General features: G+C 35.3%; 1 long non-coding RNA gene and 1 pseudogene across 1 annotated transcript; both read left to right on the top strand.

Moving 5' to 3' along the window:
- The first annotated feature begins 4,519 nt into the window (after positions 1 to 4,519).
- On the top strand, positions 4,520 to 20,736 carry LOC117180316. The gene is made up of 4 exons (XR_004468027.1): positions 4,520 to 4,580; positions 20,038 to 20,151; positions 20,221 to 20,559; positions 20,646 to 20,736. It is a non-coding gene; the product is annotated as an uncharacterized LOC117180316 (long non-coding RNA).
- On the top strand, positions 10,870 to 11,022 carry LOC117180960 (annotated as a pseudogene).
- Positions 20,737 to 23,591: the final 2,855 nt, after the last annotated feature.

Raw genomic sequence — 23,591 nt, 5'->3', positions numbered from 1 at the left:
TGGGTACCTGAAAATCTCACCCGAGTAGAAGTTCTGAGAGTTATTTTAAATAAGTAAACTAATTGATTAAAAACAAATAATAAGTAGTGTTAACATTTATTAAGTAAGGCTAGAAAAGATCCTCTCAAAAGTAATTTTATAATAAGACTGAACGCAGGTTTATGGGAAGAAGATTACACTTCCATAGAGAAAGAGAAAGGGAACAAGAGTCTACATTTATCCTAGAAAGAAAAGATTTATATAATGATTGAAATTCGGCCACGTCTGGCTGACAAATTCAAATGACAAAGAATTTAAATAATTAGAAAATTTACAGACCCCACCCTGGAGCATTAAAAAAACAAATGTCTCCGCGCCTACTGAAGCCATTAGGTGAATACCAAATAAAACCCTTTTAAAAATAAACATTAAAAATAAATAAAATATACAAACCGCCCACACCACGACTAATCCATTTCCAGACATGTAACAGCACGTTAGTAAAAAAACAAAATCCATTGCGGAAAGCACCATAAATATGCTTATTTAGATTAGCCGATATTCTCTTCTCCTTCAAGGCTCACGAGAAACAAACTCCTTATTACAACTAATAACGAGTTTGTTTCTCCTGAGCCTCTTCTAGATGAAGCATCACAAAGTCTCGCAGTTCGTTTAAGTGCTGCATGCGGTTTATCCATTTCTCTCTATCGGGATCGGGAATATTATCGGGGCTCTGCACCTCTGCTCGGAGACTTATTTTCGGCCGAAATTCCCTCTCACAATTTAAAAAGGCTGGCATCACTTATGTAGCAGTATTGAACGCGGCATTGTGGTCGTACCTAAATTCATGAAGATGAATATCTCTTTCTTGTTGGTTCGAATCCACGAATGATCAGATCATACCTGTCAATACTCGAATCATTCGTTCGGTTCGATTACCTTAAGGATGATTTACTGGGCTGGAATAGTGACGGACGCCATCCCTATTGAAAATATCCTGGAGGATTTGCACGTTGAAACACACGCGTTCTTCCGCGTGTATTTCCTCGAGGATTGCAAGAACTTCGTACAACTCACAATACTTGTTATCCGTGTGGAAATCCTCGTGTGATTTCGCATGTATTTCTTTGAGGATGTTAATAACTTTGTACATATAGCAACATTCGTGCTCCGCGTGTCTTTCCTATAAAGTTTATACAAATAGAAAAACACGTTATCCGCGTGAAAATCCTCGTATTTTTTCACGTGGATTACCTTTAGGATGGTAGAGAAAAGGTAAAAATGATAAAACCCGATTTCCTCGCGGAAATCCTCTTAATTTTCAGCGTGTCTTTCCTCTTGGATTTTAAGAACTTTGTGAAAATAGAAAAAATCGCTGTCTGCATTGAAATCCTCGTGTTTTACCTCGAGGATTTTAAAAACTTGGTACAAATAGCAAAACTTGAATTTCGTGCAAAAATTCTCGCGTTTTTCCGCGTGCCTTTCCTCATGGATTTCAAGAACATGGTACAAATAGGAACACTCTTTATCCGCATGGAAATCCTCGTGTTTTTCCTTAAGGATTTTAAAAACTTGGTACATATAGCAACACTTGATTTTCGCGCGGAAGTTCTAGTATTTTTCGGCGTGGATTTTAAGAACCTAGTACAAATGGAAAAAAATTGGTATCTGCGTGAATATCTTCAAGGATTTCGGGAACTTCTTACAACAACAAAAATATACAACTATCTTAATTCAATAATACCTTGGACTAATACGAACTACATCGATTAACTACATCGATTAAGTAAGTATTGATATAGAGCAGTTCCTTATGTAGAACTCGCAAGATTCCTTACTTGAATATCAGCTGCTCCAAAACATCGAGCACACACTGTTCCACTTTTGTATTGCGCACGTAACGAAATATGAATTACAGCGCGTCGGTAAAATAGAACTTTTACGATTTAAAATACTAGACACGCTTCGTTTAGACAGCGAGCAGCTATGATTCTAAAAATGCGAAAACTGAGCAGCTCCATGTATAAAATGCTCACATTAAAGTATCAAACGGGGCTAGGTGGGGCAAAGCGAAACCTGGCTCGTTCAATGTTTTCATACGCGAACGCTCGGCGTCTAAACAGCAGTGCGTTGATATTGATATACTCGCTACGCTTTAGTCTGTTCGACTCGTCTGGTTCGAATAACGACGAACAGCGAGAATCGAACGGATCTGTAACGTACGAGATTTGCGTGAGCAGTGCGCTGAGTTGAGGTGTCGGACAATATGTGTTTAAGACTTTAGTTGAGAAAAATTAAACACATTTAAGTATCAAGCGGCACTAGGTGTGGCAAAGTGAAATTCGACCCGTTCAATCTTTTCATACGCGAACGCTCGGTGTCTAAACATCAGTGCGACGATATAGAAATACTTGCTACGCATAACTCTGTTCGACTCGCCTGGATCGAATAACGAAGGAAAGCGAGAATCGAACGGATCTGTAACGTAGCAGATTTTCGTGAGCAGTGCGCTGAGTTAAGGAGCCGGACAATATGTGTTTAAGACTATAGTTGAGAAAAATTAAACACATTTAAGTATCAAGCGGTGCTAGGTGGGGCAAAGCGAAACCGGCGATTCCAGTCTGAGGTAACCTACAATTGGCAGATTCACGCTTATTGAAATTCGCTATGTGCGCATCGTATCTTTACCATTGGTTGTTATCTTTTAAGAACTCCATTTCATATTGAATCTCAACCCATTCATATGCACATTAAGGAATCGTAGAATGCTCAGAGGAATTATTTCAGGTTTGTCAGTCTTATTCAACTCTATTCACTCAGCATTTTGACATGCAATTCAAACCGACTGGCTTGAATCGTGTTTCTCAATTGTGCCAAAACGATTGGCAACGATTGAGCATTGTGCATTTCCAATTGTTTCCAATCGGGTACGTGGAATTGGTCACGTGATGGCAGCACTTTTGTCTGTTGGAATTATTTAAAGACAGTTTTTTTAGTTTTTCGGAATTAAAGTATTATTTTATTATTTAAAAATGTCAAGCTGCTATTAATTTAATAAAATTAAACAATTCAATATTAATATTAGAGATCAAATATTTTTTTCAGATAGAGGTTTCAATTTTTAATTATTCGCAGTTATTAACACATAAATTCATCTTATAATAAAAAAAGTTTGTATTGATTCAACTTTCTACATTTTGAGTTTATCGAAATATAAGTACTCATACTGATGGACAAAATTCTTTCTAAATTGAACAGTGAATTTACATCAATGTCGGTCATATTATATTCGGTAATCGCCGAATATAATATTATATTAATATAATATTCGGTTTGACGCCTTTCTGCGGATAAAAATTACCTAGAGAAAAATGGAAAAGTTTGAAGGCAGCTAAAGCAGAAAAGCAGAGAAAGTTTTCCAAATTTTCATTTTTGTATTTGAAAAAAAAATAGTTCCTTTAGCGAAATCTTCTGAATATCTCAGAACTTTTTACAGATAGAAATACAGTAGAGAAGAAAATGAATAGAAACTGAAAGAATTAAAAATAGATAAAAAAATAATTAAAACTGTCAAATTATACTGTTGATCAATTTATTCATTCTTTCAGCTTCTATACATTTTTCGAATGCATTTTCATCAGTAGAAACTTCTGAGCTGCCTAAAAAAAATTTTTTTAAACTAGGTAAAACATTAATTTTAAAGCAGAAAATTACTGGCTCTACCTATGAAAAATATCGTGCCTTTAATAACTTCTTTATCATCTCCTATTTTTGTAAAAAAAAGGGTATCCTTTAAGCGTAAAAAGGAAGCCTATGGGAGGGAAAAAGTACCTCTTTCACCCTATTTTTTATACCATAGAGACATTTATTTTATTCTGTAATCCAAAAAATTATTAGGGGCGGCGGAATAGATCCAGGTAATGTGTTGAATTTGAGAGATTGGAGAATGGCGGAAAGGAGGTGGGATTAAACATTTTCAACACATTGGAGAACTTATGTGTTCAATGGTCAACACATACAATAGGTTTTCCGCCGCCCCTGCAAATGACCACCTTTCAAAATTTCCTTAGTGCACTGTATTTAATTTGCTAAATTTTCAACTCGATATCTCATTTCGTGTGGACGTGAGTTGTCCCGGAAAAATGCGGGAAGGTAGTTTAGGTAAGTGTGAAATTTGAATTGCTGAAAGTATGAAAATTGTTTGATATTTAAATTCTCAGTTTCGAAATGCTTTCTTCAATTCCTCATTTTATATTTTCCTCATTTTTTAAGGTTTAAATCAGGAAATTATAATGGCCGGTAATTATTATGTTATCCCTATTGCAAATACCTATATAGGTTACTAATAGGCTTCTATATAAGGATCCTACAAGTGACTACATAGAATCTTATTAGTGACTTTATAGGACAGATGATGAACCGGAAGTAGGAATTAGTATAATAGATTTCACAGACAATATAAAGTATTACCTCTTTATAAGTTTTTAATTCTTACAAACACATTTCCTATTGTTTAAAATTATTTTATTTTATTTTTTCAGGAAAAAAGTGAAATCGGACAAGTAATGTGGTTGGATGTTGCAGCGCTTTCCGAATTTGAGGTAATTTGATGCATTTTTCGTGGCGCTGTGTCCATTTGCTTGTATTACAGTAATTTGATTACACTATATGAGCTATAAGTACTTCTGTATGCAGATTTACAAAGAGAAATTACCTGTATCATTTTTTGATTAAGATAATTTAACATGAAAATTAAAAATTACGGTGAATGACAAGAAAAAATTAAATTGTGCTTATTTTGATTAAAATATTATTCCATGGCGAAAAATTTGATACATGAGTTGTACTACTCCACGAGATGCATCTTTTTTGCAATGTTAAATTTTTTTATCAAAATTATCAATTGCGAGAAAAACATAAATGGAAGAAATTAAAAAACTCATAGTCAGAGTAGAAAGCTATTTTTCTTTATAGCCAGCAATTCGATCTAAAACATTCGAGGATTAAAGGATACATCTTTTCGGGTCTACGGCCAATTTTATATAGAAGCTATACAATTGTTGAAATTCGGATTCTACGTTAAAGTTTCCATTAGAAACTTACGGAATAATTGCAATACTTTTTCTGCAGCTTAAACATTAAAAAAATGTCATTAACTTCTGCTAAAGGTGACTTCAAGCGCATCCATAATAGCTCCCCTGGCGGACTGAAGGAACCGAATGGAGCCTCTACAAAGTACCCGTAAAGACCCCATTCGGTCCCACTTCGGTTCCTTTATAAAAAAGCTCGAAAAAACAGCAAAATCAATTTTTAAATTGTTGAAATTCGGATTCTACGTTAAAATTCCCTATAGAAGGTCACGTAATAATCGCAATAGTTTTTTTTTGCAACGGTAAAAAGTTAAAAAAAAAAGATAAGACGTATAACGCCTGTTGACTGCTACATTTCAAATGCATCGTCTGTAAGTAGCAGTCAGCAGGGGTTATACGTCTTGAATTCTTATAAAATTTTTACCGTTGTAAAAAAAATATTGCGATTATCACGTGACCTTCTATAGGGAATTTTAACGTAGAATCCGAATTTCAACAATTTAAAAGTTGATTTGGCTGTTTTTCGAGTTTTTTAAAAAGGAACCGAACGGGGACACAATGGGGCCCTTACGGGTACTTTATAGAGGCTCCTTTCGGTTCCTGCGGTCCGCCCGGGTTTTAATGAAATTCAGTTTTGTGATTAAAAAATTGATTGCTATAATATTTAAGCACTTTCTTAAACAATAATTTAGTTTTGAAGATTCATAATTTTAGTATAAAATTCATCTCTTTCACGTTTCATAATTTCATTCCTTTTCATATAGCATACTTCAGAATTCATATTTTGTGGTGAAGAATTCAATCATTTAGTTAAAAATGAATTTTTTTTTTGTTCAAAATCGAGATTTATTAGTTGGAAATTCCTCTTTTTTGGGGAAAATTTATATTTTTTGGTTAAGGGCATGTGATACTTCGGCGTTTGGGAAATCAAGTCCAGTTCCTCCGGGATTTTGCACAAAAATGTAAATTTAAAAGGAATTAACTCGGAGAAGCTATAGAATATCGAAACGGACGTCCCCGAACTGTTTTATGGAGGGATAATAGGAAAAAAATATTATGTTAAATTCCTAATTTGCTAAAAGCACGTGGACTGTTTTGAGGTTAGGAATGTACGGTTCATATACTTTTTTAATTGCCTAGAAACGAAATCAGCTTCAGTGCATTTGTTTCTATGTTTGTTTGCTTGTCCTAACTTTACTATGGTACTTTACATTATATCGTTAATAAGAAAAACTTACTTAAATGATCTTTTTACTTTTTATACGTTCGTATATATAAAACTAAGGCCCGCAGTAATAGGGGAACAATAAAACGTCCACAGTTTTTGTTTATCTTCAGTCCCTGGCGGACCGAAGGAACCGAAAGGAGCCTGTACAAAGTACCCGTAAAGACCCAATTGGGCCCCCATTCGGTTCCTTTTTAAAAAACTCGAAAAAACAGCAAAAACAAATTATAAATTTTTGAAATTCGGATTCTACGTTAAAATTCCCTATAGTGGCTCAGAATAATCGCTATAGTTTTTTTTTGCAATGGTAGAAAGTTAAACAAAAAATAAGACGTATAACGTCGGTTTACTGCTACTCACAGGCGATGCGTTTGAAGTGTAGCAGTCAACAGGCATTATACAGGGTGGACACGCTGAGGCTTACCGAAATGTATGCAATCCCACATACAAACCCATAGGAATAGCATTAGCATGTAAGACGGGTTGTGTATGCTTTTTGGTAAGCCCCAGCGTGCCCACCCTGTACGTCTTGTATTTTTTAAAACTTTTCACAGTTGCAAAAAAAACTATTGCGGTCATTCCGTGACCTTCTATGGGGAATTTTAACGTACAATCCGAATTTCAACCATTTAAAAGTTGATTTTTCGAGTTTTTTAAAAAGGAACCGAATGGGGACCCAATAGGGTCTTTACGAGTACTTCGTAAAGGCCCCATTCGGGTCCTTTCGTCCGCCAGGGAAGCTACGAGAATAAATGAGACCAATTTTTTTCAACGAACAAGTGTTTACAAAGTTTTTACTAATATTTTTATTTTTTGATAGGAATCTGAATTTCAACAACTCAAAAGTAGATCTTGCTGTTTTTTGAGTCTTTTAAGAAGGAACCGAAGGGGGACTCAGTGTGGTCTTTAACGGTACTTTGTAGAGGCTTTTGAACAACAAAAAATTCATTTTGAACTAAATGATTGAGTTTTTCACCAAGAAATTTGAATTCTGAAGTGTGCTATATGAAAAGAAGTGAAATTATAAAATATGAAAGAGATGAATTTTATACTAAAATTCTGAATCTTCAACAACAAAATTATTGTTTAAGAAAGTGCTTAAATATTATGGTAATCAATTTTTTAATCACAAAACTGAATTTCATTAAAACCTGGGAGGATCGCAGGAATGGAAAGGAGCCTCTATAAAGTCCCCTTAAAGACCCCACTGAGTCCTCCTTCGGTTCCTTCTTAAAAAACAAAAAAAAAAATATCAAGATCAACTTTTCGATTGTTGAAATTCGGATTCTAGTTTAAAATTTGCATTAGAAACTCACGAAGTAATCGCAATACCAGGGTTGTATCGTTTGGACACAATGCAATTCTTTGATGTTTAATTATGTTTTTCACCAATAAAACGAAAACTAATTATCCTATAAAAAAGCAATTTATGACAAATTTGTTGAATTCTTTTATTTGCAGAATTGTTGTCGATCTATATCTTTTCGTATTTTGCTTTGTTTTAACTTTTTAAATTGTTATCTAAAATTTTATCAAAAAGAACAACGACGATGCCGCCGGAAAACCAGACAGACACCGACGTAAAAACTAGTTTTTTTTACTCAGGGGGCTTTAAAACATCGACATTGGATGAAATTCGCGAAAGTCATTTTTCTCGTAAAACTAATACCTTCTCATTATAGATGAGAATGTAATTCAATATTTTTTGTTTGATCAACATTTGAATTTTCGATTTTTTAAAACAAAATTCCAAAAGTTAATAAAATAATCATGTAGGGCCTTAGAATAGATAGTTAGAATTTTGAAATTTTAAGAAAAGTGGTCTTAAGATTTTTGAAAAACTCAACTTTTTGAATGGTTATCAGAAATGGCTGATTAACAAACTCGATCTTTCTTTTTGATCCCTCTAACGGTGTACCAAAGAAAATCAAATTCGACTATTCTTTCGAAAGTTATTCGGCAAACAGTCATCCCTAACGAAGACGAAGACATCAGACAGATAGTCAGACACCGACGTAAAAACTGGTTTTTCTGACTCAGGGGACCTCAAAACGTGGACACTTGATGAAATTTGCGAAAAAAAACAGCAAGATCAACTCTAAAATTGTTGAAATTCAAATTCTACATTAAAATTTCCATTAGAATTGTAAAAAAATGTCATTAATTTCTGCTAAAGGTGACTTCAAGCGCATCCATAATAGCTCCCCTGGCGGACCGAAGGAACCGAATGAAGCCTCTACAAAGTACCCGTAAAGACCCGATTGGGTCCCCATTCGGTTCCTTTTTAAAAAACTCGAAAAAACAGCAAAATCAACTTTTAAAAAGACTTAAAAGCCTGTTGACTGCTACATTTCAAACGCATCGTCTGTAAGTAACAGTCAGTAGGCGTTATACGTCTTGATTTGTTTTTTAATTTTTACCGTCGCGAAAACAAAATATTGCGATTATTCCGTGACCTTCTATAGGGAATTTTAACGCTAAAATCCGAATTTCAACAATTTAAAATACATAATAGCTAAAGTAGTATGTTGCACGTGAGGTTTAAAAAAAAATCCAAAATTGGCAAATAAATATATGTAATAATTCTTATGCCTAATTTTACACAAATTTAATAGATTCGCAGCGTTGTTAGCTGAGGTTTTGTCTACGTGGCGCTAGCATCCAGAAAAAATTCTTAAAGTTACCGACAGAACGCTTATTAACTGCTACTAAAAGAAAATGCACTTGAAGTCAAATAGTAATGCATATTATTTTTCATAGCAAATCTATTGAAAATTTGAGTTCAGGTACCTGAAATTAAATGTTTCAACCCTAGGAATGCAAACACTGTGTTTCAACCCGCTCGACAGGTATCGAAACTCGAAGTTTCAATAGAGGCGCTATGAAAAATAAATGTTATCTAATTTGTAAAAATTTTCGGTTTATAGTTTTAGTTTATAGTTGATGAGTCTCGCGAAGTAGAGTATATCATTTGCAAAATTCATGAAATTGAAAATGTTTTTCGGAATCAATGTTCATTTCTTTAACAAATCACAGGTTATCAACCTTTGAAGCTCAACAACTCAGTTTAAAAAAATGCTAGCGCAACAAAAAAACAGTCATTTGGAAGCTGAAAGTGTTCTGCGTTAATAAGCTTGAAGACGTTTATGTTGGAAAAATTTTGTGCTTAGCAGAAAGAAAAATGTAAAAAGAAGTAAGAAGGCAACTATATTATCTTCAGTTCTAATACAGATATTAAAGCGATTCAAACTGCAAACTGTAATGCATAGGCTCTGTATTTATTTTCCATCGCCCGTAAGGATATGTTAGCCTTATTTTTTTGTGAAAATTGCGATATTTTCAAAAAAAATTTTTGTTGGAAAACAAGTGACAGAAAGCAAGGAGGGCCGTTTTTTAAATGCCGACCGCTGGTTCCTTTCTTTGACCCGTAGCCAGGTGCTATCCAAGCATTCAGAACTAGGGGCCGCAAAATGGCACCAGCGGAATGAATGACTTTTTCATTTCGGAATGAATGACTTTTTGTAAACCGAATGGGTTTGCGACTATATGAATCGGTCAGCTTATCGGGCGGCTTCGAATCTGCAATATACTGCTGCAATGTCCATTTTAAGCAAAGCCATATTGAATCAATTTCTTTCTTTTTGAATGAGATCGATTTTTTAGGTTAGGGTGCCATATTTGACATGAGCTTTAAATTGATAAATAATTGAGTGATTAGGAAAAATCATGCACAATGTTACTAGAATCCTTCGACTATTCTAGTTCTAGAGAATTTAAAGGCTGTTGCGGTAAATAAGTCTAAGAAAAAATAATAACGAGTAAAATTCTGTTAGAAATCAATTCTCGGCAATCTGGAATTCCAGTGGCAAATACGTAATTCAGATGACTTCAAAACCCATTAAAAAAATGAATGGATCTTCGTTTCCTATGTAATTTCAGCCAAATCTATGAGGTAATAAGTTTTAATTTTTAATAAATACAAACCTAATTTTTTACAAAGCCTAATTTTTGTAATTTTATATTTTGCAACATAAAATTAATAATATTACCATGGCCTTAGTGGTTCTTACATTTTTTTTAGTCAGAGGTTATCTGTTAACTTGATATTTCACATTTCAAAGACTGCCAGGCATTGGCTAAATGTCATAATCATGTAAATTAAACTGCTATCCTGTCCATAGCCAGCAAACACGTTTTGCAACTATTTCAGATGAAAAAAGGAACTGTTCTCGAACTATGTGACAGTGTTTGTCTGTAACAGTTGCTATGGAATTGTTCTAGAACAAACTGATGGGATTTTATGTCGTGGGGTTAAATAAATGAGATACAGCTTCGGAATATTTAATATTCTTTATTGCAAGAGCTGTATTACAAGAGTTGTGGTCAGAAGGACGTGTGGGACTAGACTGGCGTCGCGAACACCACGGCGTACAGAGGGCCCGACAATATAGATAGCGCAGTAATCTAGAGCGCGTTTTACAATTTAAATCAAAACACAACATTACACACGTTCTATAATATTTATTTCAATAAGTTTGTTCTAGAACTGCACCGTAACAGTGTTATATCAAAGTTCTAGAACCCTGTTATAGGTGTGTTCTAGAACGAATTAGGAACAAATATTAGTTCGCTAACACTACCGTCGAGCTGACTCTTGCGAATATCCCTCACTTGGATATCTCGGACGTATAATTTTTGTTAGTCGGGACTGCATGCGTGCTATCCCGGATCAAAATATATCCATGGGATATCAAAATTTCCGCCTCGCAGGATATTTCGACGGGTTATTCCCGAAATTATCCAGGATATAAATGGGGTCAAATCGAATATCCCGGGATATTCTATTGCTTGAGGGGTTCATAACACTGTTCCTTATTTAATAAATAACCGTTCTAGAACTGTTAAAGAATTGTCCTAGATTTTTTACAACGCAGCGTACCAGAGTTCTAGAATTGTTCTAAAAAGCTTACAGCTCGGTTGTTACAGCATTCTAAATCTGTTAAAGATTTGTTATACAACATTTGTAATTGAGTTTTAGAATTTTTTTGAAATCTTACAGGTTGGTTGTCACAGCTTTCCAGATCTGTTACAGAATTGTTACATAACACTGGTGACCGAGTTCTAAAAATGTTACAGATCGTACGTCACAGCGTGATAGAACTGTTACAGAATTTTTCTAGCGTATGGGGGATGGCATAGTTACTCGCACGTTCGTAACCTGTTACTAACATGTTCTAGAACACGTTCCTTTGTGTTCTAGAACAGTTACAGATCTTTTCTGTAACAATGTTTGCTGAGTAGTAGCAACGTCTGACTTGTATGAAAGATACCAGAGTCTGGCCAAGCATTTGCTCCCTCTAGTCGACGAGACTGGCGGGAGAAATGATCAGACCAGACGAAAAACAGAATATGGTGACTAAAGAAACCCGATTCTGGTATTTAGTTTAAACACTAGTAATTAATGTAGAAATTAATTAATGAATATTATTTCACGTTTCGCAGCACATTTCAAAAAAATATACAAACATTATTGACAGAAAATTCAGTTTTTGAGCCGTTTTCCTCAAAACATAATTGCTATATAATAGTTCGTAGCCCTCCTATGAATGTTTTTGTGGTACTGTTGTTCAGTTTTGCAATATGGCGACATGAGTGTTGTGTTGTGATCAACACTTGTTATGGCTCTCATCAATTTTCGATCTCCGCCTTTTTTCGAATTTGTGGAATGGAAGTACCTATATATAAAGTATATTCAAGTATATTCAATTTTAATTATTAAAGATTATAAAAATTATTTAAAAAATATAAGCTAAGCCGATAATTTTAGAATTTTTCCCATCCCTTACGCATGTTCAAGCATGCAAGCTTATACGACAAGAGGTAATGCTTTTAATATTTCAGTGTCTCCTGAAATGTTGTGATGTCTCCGCAGTATATTCTCCCAGAAAGACTGAAATATAGTGTAAAACTATTACAGAAACATATTCAGTATCATTTTACGTTATTTTTATTTAGTCTGGTGTACATCATGATGAATCTGGGCCAAGATCTACTAGGCCAGACTCTGGTGCCAGAACAGCACGCAAAAGCGGAACCAGCCTGGTGTCAGGCTACAAACAGATTCTTCTTTTTCTGTCGCCCAGATGGCGCCAGTTTGCATCTATCTTGCTACTAGGGGTTTCTTTTGAATCATGTAATTGTTAGAGGTTGTTTTACCTGGGCAGGGAACGTTCACTACACAGAAAAAAGTAAAGTTAAAATGTTTCGCAGACAAATTTTGGAATGTTAAAATTTAAACCTATCTCTACAAAACTTACAACGAGGTTAGGAGAATAATTCTGGCGTCACCTACTATGTCATGCTGGAGTGAGAAAATTCAGGTAGAGCATAGAATCACTAACATAAAACACAAATAAACCATTGTTCTTGTTTATGAATCTTCTATGAATTATATTAGACTATTATAAACGAAGAAGAACTTATTTTATACTACTTAGCAAAAACCAACTGACAGTTGGAATCGCCATTTTGCTCCAATTTAATGAAGTTAAGTGACCTTAGATACAGTCAGAGTTGTAATTATTTTTTCTCTATAGACACAAATTTCACTACATATAAAAAATACGTGCATAATTAAGAAATTCAAATTCTATTTTATTTTATTTTTTTGAAGTTATCGAAAAAACTGCTTCAGCATATAAAGATTGTTTCAAAAAACAGAAATTTGTTAAAACTAAGAAGAAATGTTTAAATATTATATAACTACTCAACAAAAAGTAGCATAGGATGCCAATTTGAGATAATACTAGACATCTCCGGCTCAATTTTGAGAAATTTTGAAAATATACAGTAATTAATTGTTCAAATAATTGCATAATGTTTTTCAAGCATCGGCTACTTCAAGCAATGACCAACGATTATATTCCATTTAGAAAATACGATTATTTTTTACGTTTTTGGGATTAAATAATTGTTTAATTATGTTACATTTATTTAACAAATTAAGAATTCCTTGAAAAATCATGTAAGGTACTGTAATTGTTTATTAGTAATTATTTGTATCAAAAAAGACGACAGAAATTTATAAAAATTAACAAAAATACTTAAAAATGTAGTTTTTTATTTTTGGGTCATATTTGGGGCGATGTGGAGGGGCTTAGGATTGGTTGAAAATAAAAGTTAATAGAATGATTTTGTTTAACAGACATTCCTCTTTAATCCGAGAAAACTGTGGGCACGTTTTGATCGAACGCTGGAGCATGAGTTCAATTTTTCGCAAAACCAAAATTTTCCTATGTCAATTAAATGGGACTTTGAAGTGCCCGGTGGCACGTGTTAATATTTTAATTTCGAAACAAATTACGGATTTTCTTTCTCGGGAAATGCAAACTTTTGGAAGTTTTTTTTTGGGGGGGGGGGTGACTTGTCCTCTAGAGTGAAAAAAATGTTGAAATGCATTTTTGGACCATCCTTATATAGATTATGCATAGATAATGCTTCAAATGTTGAAAAGAAAATTTCAAACGAAAAGGTCTAGCTTGTTCCTCCCCTTTTCTCGGAGACTGGCTCTGAGGCTTTAACTGATGAAAAAAGTTCGAAAATAATGAAAGCAAAAAAGGTAAACATTTTTTTATTACTTAGATTCAAATGTATTCTTTTGAATAATATATATGTGTAAATTGTAAATAATCTCGAATATAAAAAGTAATTTCATATTACAGTTTTCACAAAGTAAGGACATTGAGCAAAAGGCTAATTTATTGGAAATTTAAATGAAGGCTATCAACTCTAAAAATAATGAAAGTGTATGTTTTAAATGGTCGGACCAACTCAGAAGTTACATCCCTACCTGTTGGCAAGGAAGCTGTCCGACGCGAAGATGATACATGCAAAGGTTGCATGAACGTGGGGTCAATATAAACCCAGAATATGCTGATAAAACGGCCGAATATTTAAGAGATCAAGTATGCTTTTTCCGCAAAGGGAGATATAAAGCTCTCTATCAATAAGAAAAGCAAAATCCTCCAGAGAACACACTACTCGTTCCAGCAAGACTACCGTTGCAGAGAGCGGATAATGCCAACATGAGAAATAGGAGATCAAGAATCCACGGAAAAGTTTCTCTCAGGATGGACAAATTAGCTGAAGTTAATACTGCTATCCTTGATTTGCTCCCTGAAGATCTTGATCTCTGGACTCTGAACTGTATATTTTACGAAAAGGCGGTCTCCCTGCTTAACGAAAATAGAAATAATGATACTTCAATACGCTTAAGTAAGACTCGCGAGTGTATTTCACAGCTTCAGTTTAAAATTGAAATGGTTTAAAATTGAAATGAACAAGTGTAAACTGTTGACCATTAAGCACCACTGGACTCAACAAATAAGAGGTCTGTTAATAGTCAGAGAGCGCCTAGCAAAGCGAGTAAAGTGGATTCAGTAAAATTCCACATTTTCTGCTCACCCTTCTCGTCTTTCCAACAAAACGTCATGTTCCGTTAAAAAACCGCCTTTCGAGAAGACATTCAAGTATTCTGGGAACATAATACTCATAATACCCATTTAATTCCAGCAAAACTACAGATGGCCTAGCATCATTAACATCTTTGGTGCTTGAAAGTCGTGTACAGGAAGCAGAACATTCCCTTTTACTAAAGAAATATGCTGGCAAGCCCCTTCATGGTCAATTCTACGGCATTATATGTATAGAAGAGCATTCGATAGGTCTATCGTACACCTTTCTTAAATCTGCTGGATTAAGATCGGAGACGGAGGGATTGTCGAGAGATTACGGAGGGTTTACCGTGAGCGCATAATAAACATACCTGTAGGCGATACCAACTGCCGAGCATGCAAGTAGGAACCAGAAACAATTGGAGATGTTCTCAGTGGATGCTCAAAGTATGCACGCTACGGTTACATTGAGACATAATGTGACTCTAAAATTGTTATATTACCATCTTCGGTATTTCTATCGTGTTCATCAAATGTCCGTTTTACCATAAGTCCAGAGGAACTGGAGTTCGTTGTAGAGAAAGATCAGAGTAAAATATACTGGAATTTCTCGTTTTCCATCATTAAACGTATCAGTGCTACAAAGCCTGATATGGTCCAACAAGATCTTAAGCCCCAGATAATTTACGTGATTGAATTTTCGGCACCAGCCGATGGTAATATCACGGCAAACAAGGCTTGCGAGCATCGGGCTCAGACCATCATAAGTCAGATGCAAAAGACTGTTCTTCTGAGATAGCTAAAAAATAAATGAGCAGAATCTGGCTGATCAAAAACGCTCAATATCTGTAAATAGACTGATTTCGGCTGTTGAAATAGCTGCTATCAAAATGGAAGTGGAACAGCAGCTTCCTACTGATGAATTCGCCTTGGAAGATGTGGACAACAAAGACTTGATTGATGCTGAAGGCATAGGTGCTAGGGATAATGAACATCATGTACCGGATCCATTAGAACCACATCCGGATATTAATAACGATGATGTGGATTGGGATATCCCATAAAAACTACAGCACCTTGAAAGGAATTTTTGTCATGCTTTATTAGAGTTCAGATATGTACAACCAACACTAAGGCATTATCTGCCCAAAATGAACATCACGAATGATCTGCGTGCACTAATAGCACATCTTGACAGCAAGATTTTACCTACGTATTTGAATGTAGCATAAACTGCGTTAGAGGTGCAAGCTCTTGTATACTGTGCAGCTGTGGCACATCTTAGAACGTTGGGCCGGAAAACTAGGCCTGCAATGCAGTTTTTGTCCTAGTAAGGGATCGAGATCCACCTGGGAAAATCAGGTTGGATATGGATGTCAGTGAACTAAGGTACGAATTAGGTCGATTAACTCAATATGAAAAAGAAATAGAACCAGAGAGCTGATATACCATGTTACTAAAATCATCGAACTTCAGCGCATCAAGACATTAACTCGAGCAATATTGAATGAGATTATAGACTCCCAACGACAGAGACTTGATATTCTTACTGCCAGATTGCGTCAGTACAAGAAAAGTAGTGCACGAAGGTAACAAAATCGAAAAATCCAGACAGATGAAAGAAGGTTCTATCGTGCACTGAGAGTCAAGCCAAAGAACCAGGAAGACATCGCAGTCCCTCAATTGGACGATATGACAAACTACTGGTCGAGTAATTGGAGAAAACTGAACAGTTGCAATTTTGACACTGCGTGGTTCAAACTGGAGGAAGCAAGGGCAAGCAATAGCCCTGAAATGCAACTGACAAACATCACAGCTTTAGACGTTTCAGCGGTCTTGAAAGGAGCTAGTAATTGAAAAGCTCCAGGTGCGGATATGGTGCACAACTTCAAGTACAAGTACCTGACGAGTGTGCATCTTGCGTTGGCAAAGTGTTTTCAGAAGATCATTAAAGACCCAGATCTGATACCAGGCTTTATGCTCCAGGGTACTACGTAGCCTGTCTTCCAACAATTTATCAATGTCTTACAGCTATCATTGCAGATATGGTGTATGGCTCGTGAGCATCAAAGGAACTTACACATGGCAGGTATTGACTACAAGCAAGCGTTTTCTTTGGTGCCGCATGACTATTTGCTTGAAGTCTTAAAACTTTACAAAATCTGCTCACGCATTATTGACTTTCTAAGTCATGCTATGAGGCTCTGGGGTATAAGAATCAAGTATTTTGATCATGGACAACCAAGGATAACTAGATCAATACGCTTTACGACGGGTATACTATGGTTCTGTTTAGCTTTGAATCCATTGAGTAAAACACTAAACAACATTTCTCGCGGGTTCAGAATTCATGATAATAAGGATGGTCATCAAGTGATCCATCTTCTTTACATCGATGAGCTGAAGCTGTACAATAGTTCAGTCCAGAAACTGCAGCAAGTGATCGATGTCACAAAGCAGTTTTCCAATGATATTCACATAGAGTTCGGACTATAATAATGCAAAACAGTGCATTTAATTAGAGGAGCATTAGGGACCGCAGGGTTAGAGAACGAGTTCGAAAATGAGATCGAGGCAATGGCTGCAGGCGAACCATATAAATATCTGAGTATTCTCGAATCTAAGGGTATTCAGCATACGATAGTTAAGATAAGCCTAACGACTGCCTTCAATACGAGATTCAGATTGATTATCAAGAGTTTTCTCATCTCGGAATACAAAATCCGGACAATAAATACATATGCCATCCCTGTCCTCATGTACTCCTTTGGATTCATATAATGGTCTAACACCGACCTTGAAAAGTTAAACAGAATTGTTCGCGTAGAAATGACAGAGAACCGAATACTCCACAGAAATTCAACGATTTAAGTGTAGTTCTACCACGATATATAGGGCGTAGAGGCGTTGTAGATGTTAAAAAACTGTGTGAGTAACAAGTTATACAGTTTCGAGACTATTTTAACAGCAAACGAAATGTTCCGCCTTACACTACCATCTGTCTAGCGGATCTTGACTACACGCCCTTAAATCTGTCCTCAGATGGGGCCTTAAATATCAGGGCAGAAACCATAAAGGAGTTAGAAATACAATGGAGGCAGAAAGCCATCCTTGGCGAGCACACCAAAACGTTAGATCAAAACTAAGTGGATAGTGAGTGATCTAATATTTAGCTAAGAAAGAGTGTTCTGTATCCAGAGAGGAAAGGATTCGTAATTGCGATACAGAAAAAGGTTGTCTGCACCAAAAATTATCGCAAACACGTGTTACATCACAACGTGGTTGACCGGTGCCGACTATGTGGAGATACCAACGGAACCACCGAGCACATAATTGATGGCTGTCGCATAATGGCTCAGAGAGAATATAGGCACAGACATAATTATGTAGCAGGCATTATAAATGAACAACTTGCCCGAAACCTAAGACTTAAAAGAATGGGTGACTTTCTATAGATACATTCAAATGCCCGTTTTAGAAAGTGCAGATTACATTTGATATTGTGATGTTACCATCCAAATGTATCATTACATTCCAGCCAATCGACCTGACATCGTGATGCAGGAAAAAAAGGTGGAAGAGACTACATCATCGACGTTACTCGTCGGCTTAACCGAAATTTGCAGTCAACCTACACAACCAATATCCACAAGTATAGCACGCAAGATGCACAGAACATCTTGAACATGTAGGAGGCAGTAGGGTATTGGCAGAAGCTCAGGAAGCGCTTTATTAAACATCTGTCGCATTGTAAGAAACTTTCTTGACCATCAGGAAGTGAGCGACTAGAAACCCGTGCAGTGGCTATAAGAAAGCATCCAGATGTGACTGTTGCCACCTCCAAGGCTGGTGGCCGCTGGCAATTGTATACCTTCAACACCATCGCAAGAGGTTTCAAGCATCGTATTAAATTAGTTGAATTAACTTATAACATTCTAATCTTATCAGTCACCTGAGTATATAGGTATAGGTTGTTTTTTCTAATGAACTTCTATCGGAGCTTCGGTGGTTCTGAACCCACCTTAATCTGTAGGTCCCTTCATCATGCTTTTGCTTGTAACCCAGTCTGTTAATGATGGGATTAACCAGGGTTTGTCCAATAATATAATTTAATCTTGATATTAAAAAGCTGAAGTCATAATGACAAATATAATATATCAAAGTATGCTTGCAATTATTTTATGATATTTAGAATTCAATTCCAATATGTAAAGAAGGGCAAGAAATTAGCAAAATTTCATTTAAATACTACGGGAATGGATGAATCTCGTAAAACAAATAAAAGAACCACGATGGAGGCACAACAAAATTTAGAATGAGCATAAGGTTTACACTTCTTTCATAAACTATTGTAATTCCATCTAATACTAATAATTTACGGAAAATCAATGTAAAATCAATCAATTAATTAATTCACCTTATTTGCATTCATCCAGCAACGCAGAATTTAAATCTGAATGGAAAAAAATTAATCCTACAGTGACTTCCATTATTGTAGTGAAGGTAATTCTTTCATAAAATATTGATTAATTCAGTTCCAATTCACAAAAAATATTATTTGAATAATTTTCATAAAATCCATACTTTAGGATCAAAATCTGGGAGCCAGTACAAACATATAGTAAAATAATACAAATTGAATTCCATAAAGAAACCAAATTTAATAAACAATTTTCCTACAGTCAATAACTAAAAACATTATTCCAATAGCTTGTTCGAGTGAGAATATTTTTATAAATTCAATTTGTTTCCTTTGTACCCGGGCAGACCGAAGGAACTGAATGGAGCCTCTACAAAGTACCCGTAAAGACCCCATTGGGTCCCCATTCGGTTCCGTTTTAAAAACCTCGAAAAACAGCAAAATCAACTTTTAAATTGTTGAAATTGGAAATCTACGTTAAAATTCCCTATAGAAGGTCACGGAATAATCGTAATAGTTTTTTTTTGCAACGGTTAAAAGTAAAAAAAACAAAAGACTTATAACGCCTGTTGACTGTTACACTTCAAACGCATCGCCTGTAAGTAGCAGTCAACAGGCGTTATACGTTTTATATTTTTAAAAACTTTTTACCGTTGCAAAAAAAATCTATTGCAATTATTCCGTGACCTTCTATAGGGAATTTTAACTTAGAATACGAATTTCAACCATTTAAAAGTTGATTTTGCTCTTTTCGAGTTTTTAACAAGGAACCGAATGGGGTCCTTACGGGTACTTTGTAGAGGCTCCATTCAGTTCCTTAGGTCCGCCAGGGTACATAAGCTCATATTTTAAACATATTGTGCATCTTAGGAAGACCCTTCGAATTCTTCAGCTGATGCCAATGTTATGCATGAAATCGCACGAAAATGTGAAGAAGAAATCTCTCCAGATCTTACAGAGGATTCAGAAGATGAAAACTCTCAGGTACATTATATATGTATAATGTAAAATCTGCTTTTTATCTTTTATGAGAATTTTTTTATATTTTCATAGGGCAAGAAGGAAATCGAATTACAAGAGCTACGGAACTCTATTCGGCAACTGAGGCGAAAAAAAATTAATCTAGAAATGTCAAACAGATCTTTGAGGAAAGCGAATGAGATGATCGAAATGAAAGTAGTGAATTGCTTCGAGCAAGTTCATAATGATTTTTTAAAAATAATATGTACTACTGGATGTACTTATAACAGTTTTGAGATTTCAATTAATTTATAAATACATTATTTTTAAAATCGATCAAAACGGTTTTAAATACTGGACACAAAGAATTAAAAAGAAGATTTTTGTCCAGAGAAGAGTTAGCAGTAGGAAAAACATGACGCAACTAACGAGGTATTTAAAAATTTGAATTACTTACAAATATATTATAATTCTTTATGTACTTTATAAATGGTATTAAAAATTATTCGTTATTATAGATACATGCTGGTTATGGAATTTGGATTGATAGGGACATTTACGATGCTGCGAGATATCCACACAAAGTTAATGCCAAAAAATTAATAAAAGGTATAGCAACTGCTATATTTACAGATGAAGTTCTAAAGACATCAACAGTAAAAGTCCTTATGGGCATGTAATATTCAGAAAATTATCGATTGTACCAGTTTTAGGTACCCCCGGCTTTTTCTGAGAATAATAAATATTTGGTCTTAAAATTTTTGGAAATGATAGCGAACATGCTAACGGACGTCCCCGTATACTTATTTGTGGGTTAATTAAAAAAGTTCAATTTTTCTAAATATTATAGATTTGTGTGACGCTTAAGAATTAGTATCGATTTTATCAGTGCTAGATTCGACAGGCTTTTTTCCTAGAATAGTTTAAATGTTGTCTTTAAATTTTGAGAAAAAATAGCGAACATGCTGATGGACGTCCCCGCACATGTTTTTTGTGGGTCAATTCGAAACATTTTAATTTTGATAAATTTGATTAATTTGTGTGGCGCTTAGTATCGATTTTATCAGTGTTAGATTCGACAGGCTTTTTTCCTATAATAATGCACATTTTGCCTTCAATATATGGTAAATAATAGGGACTATGCTAACGGACGTCCCCGCACCATTTTTTTGTGGTTAATTAACAAAAAATTATTGTTGCTAAACTTGATGTGTGTTGAGGTTATGTGTGTTCCAATTCTCTCCTATTATTTTATTTGAGTGCTACTAACAACATCGGTACGACAGAAACCTACATTATCGGAATTCTATTACTGGTCTGCAAGCTATTAATGGTAAATTTTATAATTATTTTTTAAATATTTTACTTAACAATTAATAATACCTCATACAATTTCGCAGATATTGATTTAAATGATTTTTTCACCTATTTCAAATAATGGAAGGGATTACCAGTTGGCAAGAAGGAATCTGAAATCGAGTTAGTGCTTCGTAGAGTAGCGGTAACATAACTTGCATTCGAATCTATATCCTCTCTTAATACTTCAAAGTGAGGCTCTGAAACACCTGAGATATTCATCGATTGCAAATTATCCCCACTATTGCCAGCTAGGCGGGAATACTGTATGTAGACAGACATCCTTGGTCCTGCAGATTGGACAATGCCTTGAAAAGCTGAAGGGACCATGGTCGAACGACTGGCAGGGGTATATAAAGGGATCACGAATGTGGATGGAGAAAATGTGACGACACTCTAAATTTCGCGCAAATGTCACACTACTAACGTTGGTAGTATGCGCGCAGAGAGGCTCCGTTACCAGACGGGTATCATAACCGGTGGATGAAAAAGGGTTTTGTGCATGTAACGTCCTCGGAGGGGCATCGTGAATACCTAAGGTGGTTTCTTTATTCGCGAAACACGAAGCCCGTAGTCTCTCAATCTCTGTGGACAAGTCCCGCTCCCCAGTCTCCTCCCACGACTGATGCATGTGACGACAATGCTGTTCGAACCTCACCAGGTGCCATCTCATAGCCATGTCATCCCCATCCGTGGATAGGCTGAGATACCCTAAAGTTTCGCGAAGTTCCCCTTTGGATAACGAACTTGCCTAATTAATAACTGTATCGGTAGTTTCCGCCCATAACCTATCTACTTTAACTGTAGAACTATCCATTTCTCGAAATTTTTATTTCATTTTATTTTTTTGCAATAATTCCGAAAACAAGCTCTCCTTGAATAATTCCCAACACTCAGAGCGAAACTTGATGAATTGTTTCCGAAAACTGAAAAAGAATTCTAAAAAAAATGCTCTCAAATCGCGATAAAATGATGAAGTTCGTTTCAAAATCGGATAATTGTCGAAATTCCGTATCATTAGCCTCAATATTACGAAATTAAAAGGAAAGCTTCAGTGAAATCGCGAAATCTTTTAAAATTCCGTACCTCTAGATCGTCCCCACCATCTCGCGAAATGTTTGGGAATATTTACCTTCAAACAATATATAAACTTCCTTAACCTCGGATGGTCCTGGGTAAAATCTAGTAATTTCGAAACATTTTCAAACTTCCGTACTAATAGACACTGCTGTCACGAAATTACCGGGTAAACTTCTCCCAAATCCTAAGCTCGAAGGAAAGGAAATTTTGTAACCACTCCCCCAATTCACAATTTCCGTACGAATAGTCGCGGACCTGATAAGGTACTGAACCCTTAAATACATTTCCAATAAAATTGTACTAACTAAAACGAAATTTTTGTTCTAAAAAAAAGACATAAATTTTACAGAAAAATACACAGATTAAAGTTTCATAAATATTTCAATACATAATAATGCATAAAACCAATAATGAAAATCAATAAATGTTCCACATATTTTGGAACAAAGCAATAAACATCGGATACTTTTATCAAATGTGATAAAATTTCTTAAAAATTTTTAAATGTAACAACATGGCTGCTCCACAGCTAGCCTTTGTTCACGTGCTTGGGTCGTTTCAGTTTAGGCGCTTTCGAATTTTGTCACAATGCTTTCTGGCCCAACGTTGGGCGCCATTTTGTAACACTATTTCCATTCATAAGCGACAAAAGTGGGAAATAATGGACAAATGGCGTCCCTTAGTAAAGGTGAACAATGATATCTTTCACCTACCTGTGTTAGGCGCCAGACGCTTTAAATAGCGTCGCTCAAAAAAAATTTTAAACAACTACAACTTACAAAACATTTAGGCTCTTCTAAGAAGTCCCTAGCTAGAAGGGGTAGAGGGATTAGTGAGGGCGAAAAAGCATCGTGACGCTCAGATTTAACAAAAGTAAGCTATTTTACAATTTATTTCTAATTGAGGTAAGAGGAACAACTTCCTCTTTAATAAAATACTAAAAATGTAAGCAAGTTGATTACAACGATTTTAAAATACTAAAAAAACAATATAAAACTAACAAAAACACTGCTTATGTCCTACACTAA

Source organism: Belonocnema kinseyi, chromosome 9, assembly GCF_010883055.1.
Source record: "Belonocnema kinseyi isolate 2016_QV_RU_SX_M_011 chromosome 9, B_treatae_v1, whole genome shotgun sequence".
Taxonomy (NCBI): Eukaryota; Metazoa; Arthropoda; class Insecta; order Hymenoptera; family Cynipidae; genus Belonocnema; species Belonocnema kinseyi.
The sequence above is the reverse complement of the archived record's forward strand: the minus strand, read 5'-3'. Positions and strand labels throughout refer to the sequence as shown.